The sequence below is a fragment of the Nicotiana attenuata genome, unplaced genomic scaffold (assembly GCF_001879085.1).
Source record: "Nicotiana attenuata strain UT unplaced genomic scaffold, NIATTr2, whole genome shotgun sequence".
NCBI lineage: Eukaryota > Viridiplantae > Streptophyta > Magnoliopsida > Solanales > Solanaceae > Nicotiana > Nicotiana attenuata.
Window position 1 is genome coordinate 188005 of NW_017670863.1, and position 13454 is coordinate 201458.

The following is a 13454-nucleotide window of genomic DNA, read 5'->3' on the forward strand; positions in this document are numbered from 1 at the left end:
TGTTGTTGTTGTTGCTCTTCTTCTTCCTCTTGTGGAAAAAGGATGTTCCTCCTGCTCATCAACCTCTTCATTTACACCTTCCATGTGCCATTCTTCACCTGTGGAAGGATTACGTACAGGTACAGTAGGAGTAATAACAAAGTGAGTAACTGTGCCATTATCATTTTTGGTCTTTGTTGATTGATCACTATCTATCCCAACCACATCTTCTCTGAATATCACATCTCTGCTTCTGATGATCTTTTTCCTTTCCCGGTCCCACAATCAGTAGCCGAACTCTTCGTCTAAATAACCGATGAAGATGCAGGGAATAACTTTGTCATCCAACTTCGTTCTCTGCTCCTTCGGCACATGTGCAAAAGCTTTACATCTAAACACTTTCAGATGGAAGCAGGACACCTCTTTGTTGGCCCAAACTTTCTCTGGAATGTCAAACTCCAATGGAACTGATGGACTTCTATTAATCAAGTAACAGGCTGTGCGAGCTGGTTCACCCCAAAATGACTTAGGTAGTTTTGCCATTTTGAGCATAATTCTCACTTTTTCGACAATAGTGCGATTCATCCTTCCAGCAACACCATTGTGTTGTGGGGTTCCAGGAACTGTCTTCTCAAATCTGATTCTATGGCTTGAGCAGTAGTTTTCAAAATCTTTTGAAGTATACTCTCCTCCATTGTCTGTCCTGAGACGCTTTAATTTTTGACTTGTCATCCTTTCCACTAGAGCATGGAATTTCCGAAAAACTTGAAATACCTGGTCTTTTGTTCTCAAGAAATGAACCCACAAATTTCGTGAAGCATCATCAATAAATGTGAGAAAATATTTATTACCTCCCATTGATTCTACATCCATTAGACTACATATATCAGAATATACTAAATCAAGTATATGCGATTTTCTTCTATGAGTTGCTTGAAATGATACCCTATGTTGTTTTCCAAATAAACAATAATCACAAGAATTCATAATTGTACCTTTTGAAAATGAGATGAGTGACTTCTTGGATAGGATCTGCAGCCCCTTCTCACTCATATGGCCCAATCTCCGGTGCAATAAATCTGCAGGCCTATCATCTACATCCGCATGTAATCCACCTTCACACATCTAAGAGATTGTCTTGTACAATGTGTAGGGAGAAACTCCTTTAGCAATCACCAATGATCCCTTGGTGAGTCTCCACTTCCTATTGACGAAGTGATTTTCGTACCCGTCTTGATCTAGAGTGATCCCTAAAATTAAATTCATTCGCAGATCTAGTGCGTGGCACACATCTTTTAAAATTATGTGCATCCGACACTTGTCTTGATACAAATGTCGCCAATTCCCACAATCTTTGAGTGACTAGTATTTCCCATCTTGACCATTCCAAAGTCTCCTGTTTTGTTTCTACAGAAGAATTCTCTTACCGGTGTGGCATGGTAGGATGCTGCTGTGTCAACCACCCATTCTGACTATAGGCTTGCTAAGTGCATGCATTCCTCCTCCTCGTGAACGAACCACCGAATCATCGTTGTGAACTGCAGCAGTTGCGTTGTCATCATTCTTCTGTCCAGTGTTCTCACCTCGACCTTTATTTGGGTAATCTCTTTTGAAATGACCGGGTTGACCACAACTGTAGCAGTTTCTACCCTTTGACCGATTACTGGATTTCCACGAGCTTTGGATTTATCACGGCTACTCGATGCTCTATAAAAACTTCTTCCTCTGTTTTCCATGATAAGAGCCTGCCCCTGATTTTCGGGCTTCTTCCTCATCTTATCATTGAGTAGGATGGTTGATGTGATCTCCTTTAAATCGATGGTATCTCTACCATGCAGGATGGTTGTTGCCAAATTATCATAGGAAGATGGCAACGAGTTTAGAAATATGATAGCCTTTTCTACTTCAGTGATTGTTTCTCCGAGGTTTACCAGCTGCGTGATTAATCCATTGAACATATTTAAATGGGACAAAAAATTTGTACCTTCACTCATATGGATGGCATAAAGTTGTTTTTTCAAAAACAACTTGTTTGTTAAGAAATGTATAGACTTTCTAGTCTTTTCCAAATACCATATGAACTATTTTCATCCCCAGCATTATTGAGTACTTCATCGGAGAAGTGCAGTCTGATTGCACTAGCCGCCTTCTTATCTATGTCTACCCAATCCTCGACTTTCATGGTTTTCGGCTTTGCTTCTAGTGTAATGTATAACCCTTGTTGGATGAGTAGGTCTTTCATCCTTCTTTCCCATATGGAGAAACCGCCATTACCGTTTAATCTTGTTACTTTATACATTACTCCTGACATTTTTCCATCACAGAGTAAAATTGACTGTAAATATTTTTCTGTGAAGGAGAAAAACCGATGCTCTGATACCAGTTATTGGAAAAATTAACCCCCACAAATAATATTCACGGTATACGACTGTAATAAATGCGTATTACTAAAATACAGTAACCAACAACAATAATAAAAGAGACAAAAAACCAGATTTTATGTGGAAAACCCTTCTGAATAAGGGAAAAATCGCGGCCCAAGAGGAGCAATTGATTTCGCTATATCAAGGAATTTACAATTTTTGGTACCGAGTAAACATCTCCAAGACCACTCACACTCAAAAGAAAAAACCCTCTTTTTATTTTTTCACCTCCCTACAATACCGCTCACACTCTCTATATTTTTTTCTCACAGAGTATTTTTCTTCTTACTCTATGAACTTCTCTTACTCTATCTGTTTTGGTGTGTCTTTAACTGAGTCAGGAGCTATCTATTTATAGACGTCCAATACTCCTTTCTTGCATCATGGATGACATCATCATAATGTAAATGTCAAATCTTCACCTTGTAAAAGCAATAAAAAATCTGACAACCCAAGTCACATCTCCTGTAGATTTGGCAGCATGGTACTTTATGCCAAAGGAAGTTTGTCTTCCTTTCACATTCATGGGATGAACCCCATATAAGTAATTCTTATAGGAATTTGAGAGTATATTGATCCTTTCTACCCCTCAGAAAGAGCAGGGCCAAGGAATGTACTAATATTGACAGGTACCACCTAGGTTTTCTTGTAAGTTCGCTCGTGTGTGCCATGTTTATTAGAGAACAATGCAATGTTTTTGTTGTGAAAAAGAAAACATGCCGGTGAAGATTCACATAACAACAACAACAATAACCCATTACATCACACAAGGGAGGGTAGTATGTACACAGTTCTTACCCCTACTCCGGAGGAATAGAAATGATATTTCCGATAAATCCTCGGCTCAGAAGTGAATATTAACATAGTCTATCGCAATTTGCTTGGCATTAACATAGTTTTTGTGTAATGATCCGGCCGGTCGTTTTGAGAGTTGTAGCCCCGTTCCCCTATTTACTGCTCATTTTATGCTTTACAGTTGTTATGTGACTTGCCGCGGTAGTTGGTTCGGGTCCGAAGAGGTTTCGGAATGAGTTGAGACACTTAGTCTCAAGGTTAAAAGCTTAAGTTGAAATGGTTGACTGGATGTTGACTTATGTGTAAATTACTCCGGAATGGAGTTTTGATGGCTCTGTTAGCTCCTTCGGTTAATTTTGGACTTAAGGGTATGTTCAGATTGTGATTTGGAGGTCCGTAGTTGAATTAGGCTTAAAATGGCAAAAGTTGGAAATTTAAAAGTTTGACCGAGAGTGGAATTTGTGGATACCGGGTTCGGATTGGGGTTCTGGAGTTGGAATAGGTCCGTAGTGTCATTTTTGACTTGTGTGCAAAATTTGAGGTCAATCGGACGTTTGATAGGTTTCAGCGTCGTTTGTAGAAGTTGGAATTTTTTAGTTTCAATAGGCTTGAATCGTGGTGCGATTCGTATTTTCGATGTTGTTTGATGTGATTTGATGGCTCGAATAAGTTCGTATGATGTTTTGGGACTTGTTGGTATGTTTGGTTGAGGTCCCGGGGGCCTCGGGTGAGTTTTGGATGGTTAACGGATCAATTTTGGACTTGGAAGACTGCTGAAGAATTTCTGGTGTCCAGTTCTGGTTTCCTTCTTCGCGTTCGCGATGAGAGTCCCGCCTCGCGTTCGCAAAGGTCGGGGTAGATGGTGCAGGGGGACGCGTTCGCGAAGAGGAGAGGAGGCAACTGGGACTCCACGCGTTCGCATAAGGGGCATCGCGTTCGCGAAGCATGGAGTCAACAAGGCACCGCATTCGCGAGGGGTTAAACACTTTCACGAAGAAGATTTTTGGGCAACAAATTTTTTTGTGCTAAGCGAACGCGAGAAGAGGGTCGCGTTCGCGGAGAAGGGTCACCTGAGCAAACTTAAATATTTCAAAAATAAGGGTTTGAGTTCATAACAGATATTTGAATTTGGGAGCTCGGTGGGAGGTGATTTTTGGAGAGATCTTCAAGTGGGTGATTGGGATAAGTGATTCTTACCTATTTTTGTGTAATTTCCATGTTCATGTCTTTGATTTCATCATTAAATTAGTGATTTGGCGTGGAAAATTGGGGAAAATGGAGGAAAGTTCTTAGGCCGAATTTTGAGATTTTGACCGAGATTTTGGTATCGTATTTGAGTAATTTTGCTATGGGTGGACTCATGGTCGAATGGGTGTTCGAATTTTATGACTTTTACCCGATTTTAATGTTACATCTCGCATTTTCGTACGTTAAAGTTTTGTCTTCAGTTAATCGACGTAGACTCAGGGATGAGATTATCTTGAGGTTAATGTATTTACGCTATTTATAACAAGCGATAAGTAAGTGTCATGAAGGATAAAGGGTACACGAATTAAAGAAAACGAGTTTCGTTGAAGGTTTTCGATTGGTCGAGCGTTAATACCTGATAATTATGGACTAGTACCATACAAGGTACCATATGACCACGATAGTATGATGTATAAAGTATATTAAAAATAAGTAAGTAGTATTTTAAGTAGTTAAGATAATTTTTAATTATACGGGTAATTGATTAATTATTGAATAGCGGGACATTACCTAGTTAATTTTAAATTATAAGATAACACGTGGCAGCAAGGAAGCTCAAATCCAATGACTAAGTAGTCATATAAGGATTAGTGGCTATCTAACGTGTAAACACTAAAGGTGTAGATAAGATTTGGTCTCTTTTAAAACTTGGGTCTCTTTTAAAGCTTGGTTCATTTTGGACAGAGAATAACTAATTAAAGTATCAGTCTTTCAAACCTAGGCTTATTCAAGAACAGACGCTAATTCAAATCTTGGTTCATTATCCTAATTCAATTATTCAAGAACAGACGCTAGGCTTCAACTGGAAAAGCTACCAAGAACTTCTTGCAAACAATTCCAACGAGAATTGTTAGAGCCGTAGCAACGTAAAATTTTGCGGTGCTAAAGGAGTATGGTGCAATCTTTTTCAAAAATATTATACGGATTTTATCCCATTCCAGGTATGTTAAGGCTATCCCTTCTTTCTTTTTGGCATGATCCAAGTTAAACAGAAGAAACGAGCAAACGCACAGTTTTCATAAACGACTCTATTCATAGAAATACTAGGGGTCTCTGTGTTCTTGATTCCCCATGTGACATATTATTATATCTTCTGTTCATGGGTCTCAAAATAATACGCAGTTGATAAAGTTTATCCGAAAAGAATATTGAGATTTTTAACATATTTTCATACATTTTATTTATTTATGCATATACATTGACCCATGACCAGACGGTGTTATATACGCATATTTATATGTATATATTTATGTATATGGGATATGTGAAAAAGACAGCGTTATATACGCACCACCACCTGATCAGTTGGTATATGTTGATGATGTCGCCCACAGTGGCCAAGACGATATGATGGGTGTCGCTCCCCCCTTTTTTTTCCCTTCCCTCGCAGGGGGAGAAGTCCGGGTTTCGACATTCATGGGGGATCGACTCGTCTTCTTTTGGGAATTGGGTATTTGAAGAGTCGCCACCTAATAATTTTTGAGGTGCGTTAGGGAACCTAGAGCGGTTAACTCTTAGATTGGTTTGCATTACCAGAGATTAGGGTAAGGGCTCGAAATAATCTCGAGGGGAAGGTGTTAGGCACCCCTCTTGGTCCACAACTATGGGTCCCGGCCGAACTTACACTTACGAATTAGTCCATTAACAAAATAAACAATTTAAGCAAATAATTGCAAGTAGAGCATGTTGGGCATTGTATAACTCAAACAATAAAACAAGAACTTAAACATGTTATGTGCATAAAAAGGGAAAGTAAAGCTTCAGGTAAAGAGAATTTGGAAAAGGGAGGTCCTAGGTTGGTTTGCCTATAGGATCACATCAGTACAATGCCCGGTAATCACTCCTCGAATAAAGGGCTACACATGGCATTAGCGCACTGGTCATCATATCCATATCTACCCTTCCCATCCCCTTATTGGTCATGCAAAGCGAGTGTTTGATCAACGATTTCTATTGCGTGCTGCTACCCGTCCCTTCTTAATGGTCATGGAGGGAGTTAGGACCTCTACCTATAGGTGGTTCTAGACGCACCCCTAAGGTTTTAAAAGGTGAAAATTCTAAGGCGACAATCAAAACACTTAGGACATTCAGCACGTAAAAGGGGGCAATTAGAGGCTCAGAGTTTCCTCCCCAAACAAACACATAAGCAGCACGACTCAAGCACAGTTAAGGTCTTTCATTAGACAATGTCCTAAGGCAGGATATCTAGGTGAATGTGCAAAAGACAAACAACCTCTTTTAGACTCGGAAATTACAACCCTAGCAATTGCCTATGGATTTTTTAAAGCCTGTTAGGATCATAAAACATTAAGCAATAGAAACAGTTTCAGAGATGCATTTTTTTTGAAAACGCCCTAAGGGATTGCCTATACGCGGAGTGCTTATTAGCACATTTGTATAGAAACAAAGCAGGTTTTGAAATAGACTTCGTTAATACCTATAGGCATGATATCTAATGAGATTGAGGCAGTTTGAAAGAACTTGTTTCAAGAAATATGAAATACTTAATAAAACCAATTCAGAAATGAACTAGGCGGGGACTAAGTTGATTTATTTAGACTAATTGGATTGATAGGCGGAATTTCAAATATGGTTCCCTATAGGCACGATGTCTACGTTTGTTAGTCTGATTTTAAGACATGCAGACATAAACACTTGCCACAACATAATTTGGATTAATTTCTATAGGTATGGCATCTATCAGTTAATCTGATTGAAAGCATGATTATTTAGAACCTATAGGCATGGTTTCTAAACATAACAGAATGTAAAACCTTATAAACATGATTTCTACTTGGGGAGGCAATTGAAGCATGAAGGCCTAGGAGCATGATTTATATTGGAAAAACAAATCAGATTTAAACATGAAGTCCTAGGAGCATGATTTCTACTTAGTAGAGCAAACAGATTTAAAAGTAAAGTCCTATGAGCATGATTTCTACCCGAATTACCCCACAAAACATGTATCTACCCACCCTTTTCACTAAATACCCCAATATCTGTTTACAAGTTATTACAGACTAATGAATGAATTACATAAGTAAATAAAAACTCAAGAAGCTATTCTATAGGGAGCCTCCGATTAGGCCCAGATTTTCCAAAGCCTCCAATGGCCTTAAATGCCTCAATTCCATAGACAAAGTCAGAGTCTAGGTGCATCAAAGTTCCCTAAAGATCTCAAGGATCCCGGGCAGTGCTTACACCTAGACTTAGTAACCAAAGATTGAACAGTGCAGTGTGGAAAGGCCAGCCTCGGTATGCCAGAGTTCAGAGGGTTCTCAAGAGGATCCCAAGGCAGTACACATACTGGAGGGGGCAGAACTTATTGAGTAAGAGTAGAGTGAGAAGTAATGGACACAAGTTGAAAGGTTTTAGTAGAAAACTGTATTAAAACAAAAGTCTGTTTGAAAGTAATTTAGTAAAGCAATGGAGACTGTTTGAAAAGAGATTGAAGGAATGAATAGAAGTCCAAACATCTTAGGATAGGTTTATACATGGACAATTCACAGAACCAAGTAAACTCAGTAGTCACACATAGGGGTCAAGGGGTTTGGGATACATAGAACGCTTGACTGCAAACACATAACCCAGTAAAGGTCTAGAACTGGTTTAGACATGCTTAGAAATAGCTGACCAGACATAGTCACAAAACCAGGCATGAAGAACATAACCACATAGAGGGGTGATATGTATTTGGGGATTCATGGTGGTAAACACATAACAAGTAAGAGATGATTGGTGTAGACATGCTCAGAAACAAACAGAAGGGGAAATATACTGATCTCAAGGGTGGGGATAATGTGATAACATGCTAGTAATGCAACCCTCAACTACAAGTTTGACAACAAAACTACAAATAGAAGCAAACTAGAAACAAGATGAACTGAAATAATAAGAGAATCATATTGTTGTTGGAACTTTGGATTGAAACTAGGACATACCAGTAAAGAGAGTAGTGAGCAGAATGGATAAACAAGAGAGCACAAATAGTTAGCCTTGGATTGCAGCCGGATAACTTAGAGCAGTAGCAAGTAGCACAAGAGAGAGGGCAGAAATTTTTAAGTATGAGAGATAGTTTTGAACCCAGTGTTCGTCCCTTGTATTAATGAAAGACTAAGGTATTTATAGGTTGAAAACAAGTAGCAAATAAGGTAAAAATCAAAGTTCACCAGTAATTAAGGAACTCAGAGTCAATCAGTCAGGAAATCAAGGTAAGTACTCCCTTAATTGAGGAATTAACCTCAAACGGTAATAGACATTCAACAAATAAGGAAGGAAATCGTATAAAGCTGAACGTGTCAATTAAGGAAATATTTTCTGCATAGTGCAAGTACACAATATGTAATAGAGGCCAGGTTCATCACACTTCAATCAAGGAAAGACTTGAGCAATCAATTAATCGCATAATTGATCATAGAATAAGGTCAGAAAACATTCCACAAGGTAAAAATCAGTAGAAATAACATGCGGAATTAGTGAAAGATCAATCACAAAGATTCAAGGATGCAAGAATAGGAGATAACACTGATTTAGCACTACTCTATAAGAACAAGCACATGGTAAGCAAAAATCAGAACCCTAAGAGGTCGGGTAGGACAAGAATCATATATAAAATTAGGAATTCATGTAGAGCATAGTCTGAATTAGTAGGCTAAGCATGATACAGGTAGGAGAAGTGAAGAATCAGAAACATCGGTGAGCAAAAATCACACAATAGGCAAGGATAACCACAATTTTGAAACCTAACAAGCAAACATAGGGCAAAAATCACAGAATCATAGGAACATACAGATTAACTGAACATATTATCAAAACGACACTCAGAAACCCAAGGTTATGACTAAGAAATTATGATTTTCAACATAGACGAGTTGAAAAAGGAGAAAAACACAGAATCAGTCGAGATATGCAAAGGATAGAGGTTTAAACATGAAGAATAGATTTAAATAGAGTGTAGAAAAAGTTCCGAAAACCCTAACTATTAAAAGAAAGTAAAACAACTCGCAATCGATGTTTTTTGCAAAAGAGATTTGAGAACGCTGTAAAACATAGAAAGAACGGACTCGAATCGTTGAAAAAAACAGCACAGATCTAAGAAATACAAACGAATATTAGGGTTCCAAAGGAAACCCAAATAGAAACGGAAGAACCTGTTTAGAACCTCAAAGATCGTAACAAATATAGTGTGATTTGGCTCAAAATCACACGGGAGAAGCCATGAACAACAAAAACAGCAACCCTAGATACAAGTCGGCATGGACCAGGGCCCTTGAAGGCCTCAGAGAAGATGAGCAAGGCAATGGAGGAGCCATTGGAGGCTTAGGAATTGAAAGGTAATCACTGGAGATGACCGAAGAAGGGGGCGGCGGTTGAAAGGGGGTTAGGGTTAGGTTGAGAGAGGAGAGGAGACAAGAGGATACAGAGGCACCGATGTGTAGAGAGTGATTAGGGTTAGGAGTTGTTTAAGATTAAAAAGGAAAGAAACGATACGGGCCGTTGATCTCTCAAATCAACGGCCATGNGGTTCTGGGTCGGGTAAGTGTGTATAGGGTCTGGGTCGGGTAATTTAATAAGAAATTGGGCTGGGGTTGGGTTCAATTTAGGCTACAATTGAAATGTCAATCTGGCTATATTTCAAATAGCCAAATTTCCCCTATTTAATATATAATAAATAATAAAAATTTATGGAAAATAATTTTATGTACCAAAATGATTTATGATATATATTTATCATTTTAAAAATATAGGAACCAATTTTACGCATATAGGATGTAATTATACATTAAATGGGCTAATATTGCAATTATATGCAATTTTAGCTTAAAATACCAAATGCAATTATATAAAAAATATATTAATCATATTTGGCATAAATATAGAAATTAAATGACTAAATCATCATAACAATAATTTGGGAAATAATTATTGGGATTTTATGAATAAAAGGGAAGAAAACAAATCAACTTAAATTCCTAAAATCATGGGAAAAATTGTAAAACCCTTGTGCATGCTTATATATGCATGTATATGCTATTTTGAAGGTATTTATGCTTAAAAAAAGTATAGGGAAAAATTGGGTATCAACAGTTGCCCCTCTTTACCCGGGAAGGATGAAAAGTTTTTGGGTAAGGAAATGATGGCAAATTTTGACCGAGCAAAACAGTTCGAGAGATTGGGCTGCACCCTGTCTTCTAAGCTGCCTACATATCCCTGGTTTTACAGGAATCAGGCCATGTGTAGTTCCGGATTCGTCGGTGAAGTATACCGATGAAGTCATTTCAAGGACGGATGCAACATCTAGGGCTGAACAGTTGAACGGTTTTATGGAAGAGGTTAGGTTTGATATGGTCGGGAGGACTGGAGCGGGATCGCTCCTGCTGGGATAGCCGTTGCTTGCCGGGTTACTTGCAGATAGAAGCAATACGAGCGTATACTATGCATTAATTTAAACATGATGCAAGCTCTCGTTGGACCATGAGAGCTGTCTTCGGACGGTGGAGATGGCGTCCTTAGACCATGATGTCCTGAGCCATGAATTATTTGGTGAGGGATTCGCAGGCCATGAAATGATGTTCTCGGGCCATGAAAATGGTGCCTCCAAACCATGACGCCTTTGAATAATGATATGCAATTTTGAGAGATCCTCAGGCCATGGCATAGTGTCTTTCAGCTATGAGGATGATGCCTTTAGACTATGACGCCTTTGGATAGATTGTCGATATTCCAGCCCATGATATGCGATAGTATGATGTTAACAAGACAAGGCTTAGTATTGTGAAATGGAGGGCAGAGCTTAGCCCGGTCGAAAAGCAAATGAATAGTACTAAAATAGAGCAATATTTGTGCAAAGAGAGACATTGCTTAGTCCCATGCAGATGGGGAGGCAAGGATTAGCCTCATGCAAGTATAGAGGCAGGGATTAGCCTCATGGAGTCAGGGATTAGACTCATGCAAGTATGGAGGCAGGGATTAGTCTCATGGAATCAAGGATTAGACTCATGCAAATGGGAAGTTAGGGATTAGGCTCATGCAAGTATGGAGGCAGGGATCAGCCTCGTGGAGTCAAGGATTAGACTTATGCAAATGGGGAGGCAAGGATTAGCCTCATGCAGGTATGGAGTCAAGGATTAGACTCATGCAAACAGGGAGTCAAGGATTAGACTCATCCAAATGGGGAGGGAAGGATTAGCCTCATGCAAATATGGAGGCAGGGATTAGCCTCATGCAAATATGGAGGTAGGGATTAGCCTCATGCAAATATGGAGGCAAGGATTAGCCTCATGGAGTCAAGGATTAGACTCATGCAAATAGGGAGTCAGGGATTAGACTCATGCAAATAGGGAGTCAGGGATTAGACTCATGCAAGTATGGAGGCAGGGATTAGCCTCATGGAGTCAAGGATTAGACTCATGCAAATGGGGAGGCAAGGATTAGCCTCATGCAGGTATGGAGTCAAGGATTAGACTTATGCAAACAGGGAGTCAAGGATTAGACTCATGCAAATATACGGGACATTGATTAGTCCCATGCAAAGAGCAAGAAGCAAATAAGGGTAGCATATGTCTTAGCTGGAGATGTGTTTGGTGATTGATAGCGATCTCGCTACACGGATGTTATCGCTACGTCAGATGTCCTGCATTAAAAGAAAAATTGTAAGTTTTGTGGGGGGAAGGTTGGTTCGTGCTTCTGTTGGCTGGCTTTGCTTTGCTCCGTTATGAAAGCCTTTTGTGTTCCCCTGGGTGATACCTGACTGTAACGGAAATAGAGTTTTTCGAAAATATGCAATTATTGAAAAATAGAGTTATTACTTAAAACATAGTGAAATATCACATTATTTTAGATGAACTAGCGACTGTGACACATTTTAGAAGCATTGCAACTCACTCATATTGGAATTTTGAGGGTCCTCCTCAAAATTCTGCCCAGTTTCCTAACTGATTTCTGACTGTCTGATACATGTTGGCGCTGGCTGGACCTGCTCCGGAATTTTGAGGGTCCTCCTCAAAATTCTGCCCCAGTTTCTGATCTTGGGGGAAGTGAAAATTTTATTTTGATATGACCGAACCCATAAGGCTGCCTATGTATCCCCTCTTAAACGGGAATCAGGTCAAGCGTAGTTCAATATATCAGATGAAGAAATGTAAAATAATGTAAGCATAGTATCTTTTGACTGCGTCTGAATTGATCGGTTTTGGCCAGACTTCTCCGTCCATTTATGCAAGTATGAGTGCTCCTCCTGTCAGCACCCTATGGACCATGTACGGACCTTGCTAGTTGGGGAGAGAATTTCCCTTTGGCCTCGTCCTGATGAGGGAAGATTTTCTTCAATACCAGCTGTCCTGGTGCAAACCGTCTTGGTTTGACCCTTTTGTTGAAAGCTCTGGTTATTCTGTTATGATAAAGCTGGCCATGACATACTGCATTCATCCTCTTTCTATCGATAAGGGCCAATTGCTCCTAGCGACTTCTAATCCATTCTGCATCGCTGAGTTCGGCTTCCTGTATGATTCTCAAAGAAGGAATCTCCACCTCGGCTGGGATGACAACCTCGGTACCATAAACTAACATGTAGGGAGTTGCCCCGGTTGATGTGCGAACCATGGTGCGGTACCCCAACAGGGCAAATGGTAACTTCTCGTGCCATTGTTTATGGTTCTCTACCATTTTCCTTAGTATCTTCTTGATGTTTTTGTTGGCAGCTCCTACGGCTCCATTCATCTGAGGCCTATAGGCTGTGGAATTCTTGTGCCTGATTTTGAAAGCTTTACATATAGCCTTCATCACATCACTGTTGAGATTGACTGCATTGTCAGTAATAATGGACTCGGGAACTCCGAATCAGCAGACAATACGATCCTTGACAAAATCTGCGACGACCTTCTTGGTTACAGCTTTGTAAGATGCAGCTTCTACGCATTTTGTGAAGCAATCAATGGCTACCCGAATAAACCTGTATCCGTTTGAAGCAGTGGGTTCAATCGGACCAATAACATCCATTCCCCAAGCGGC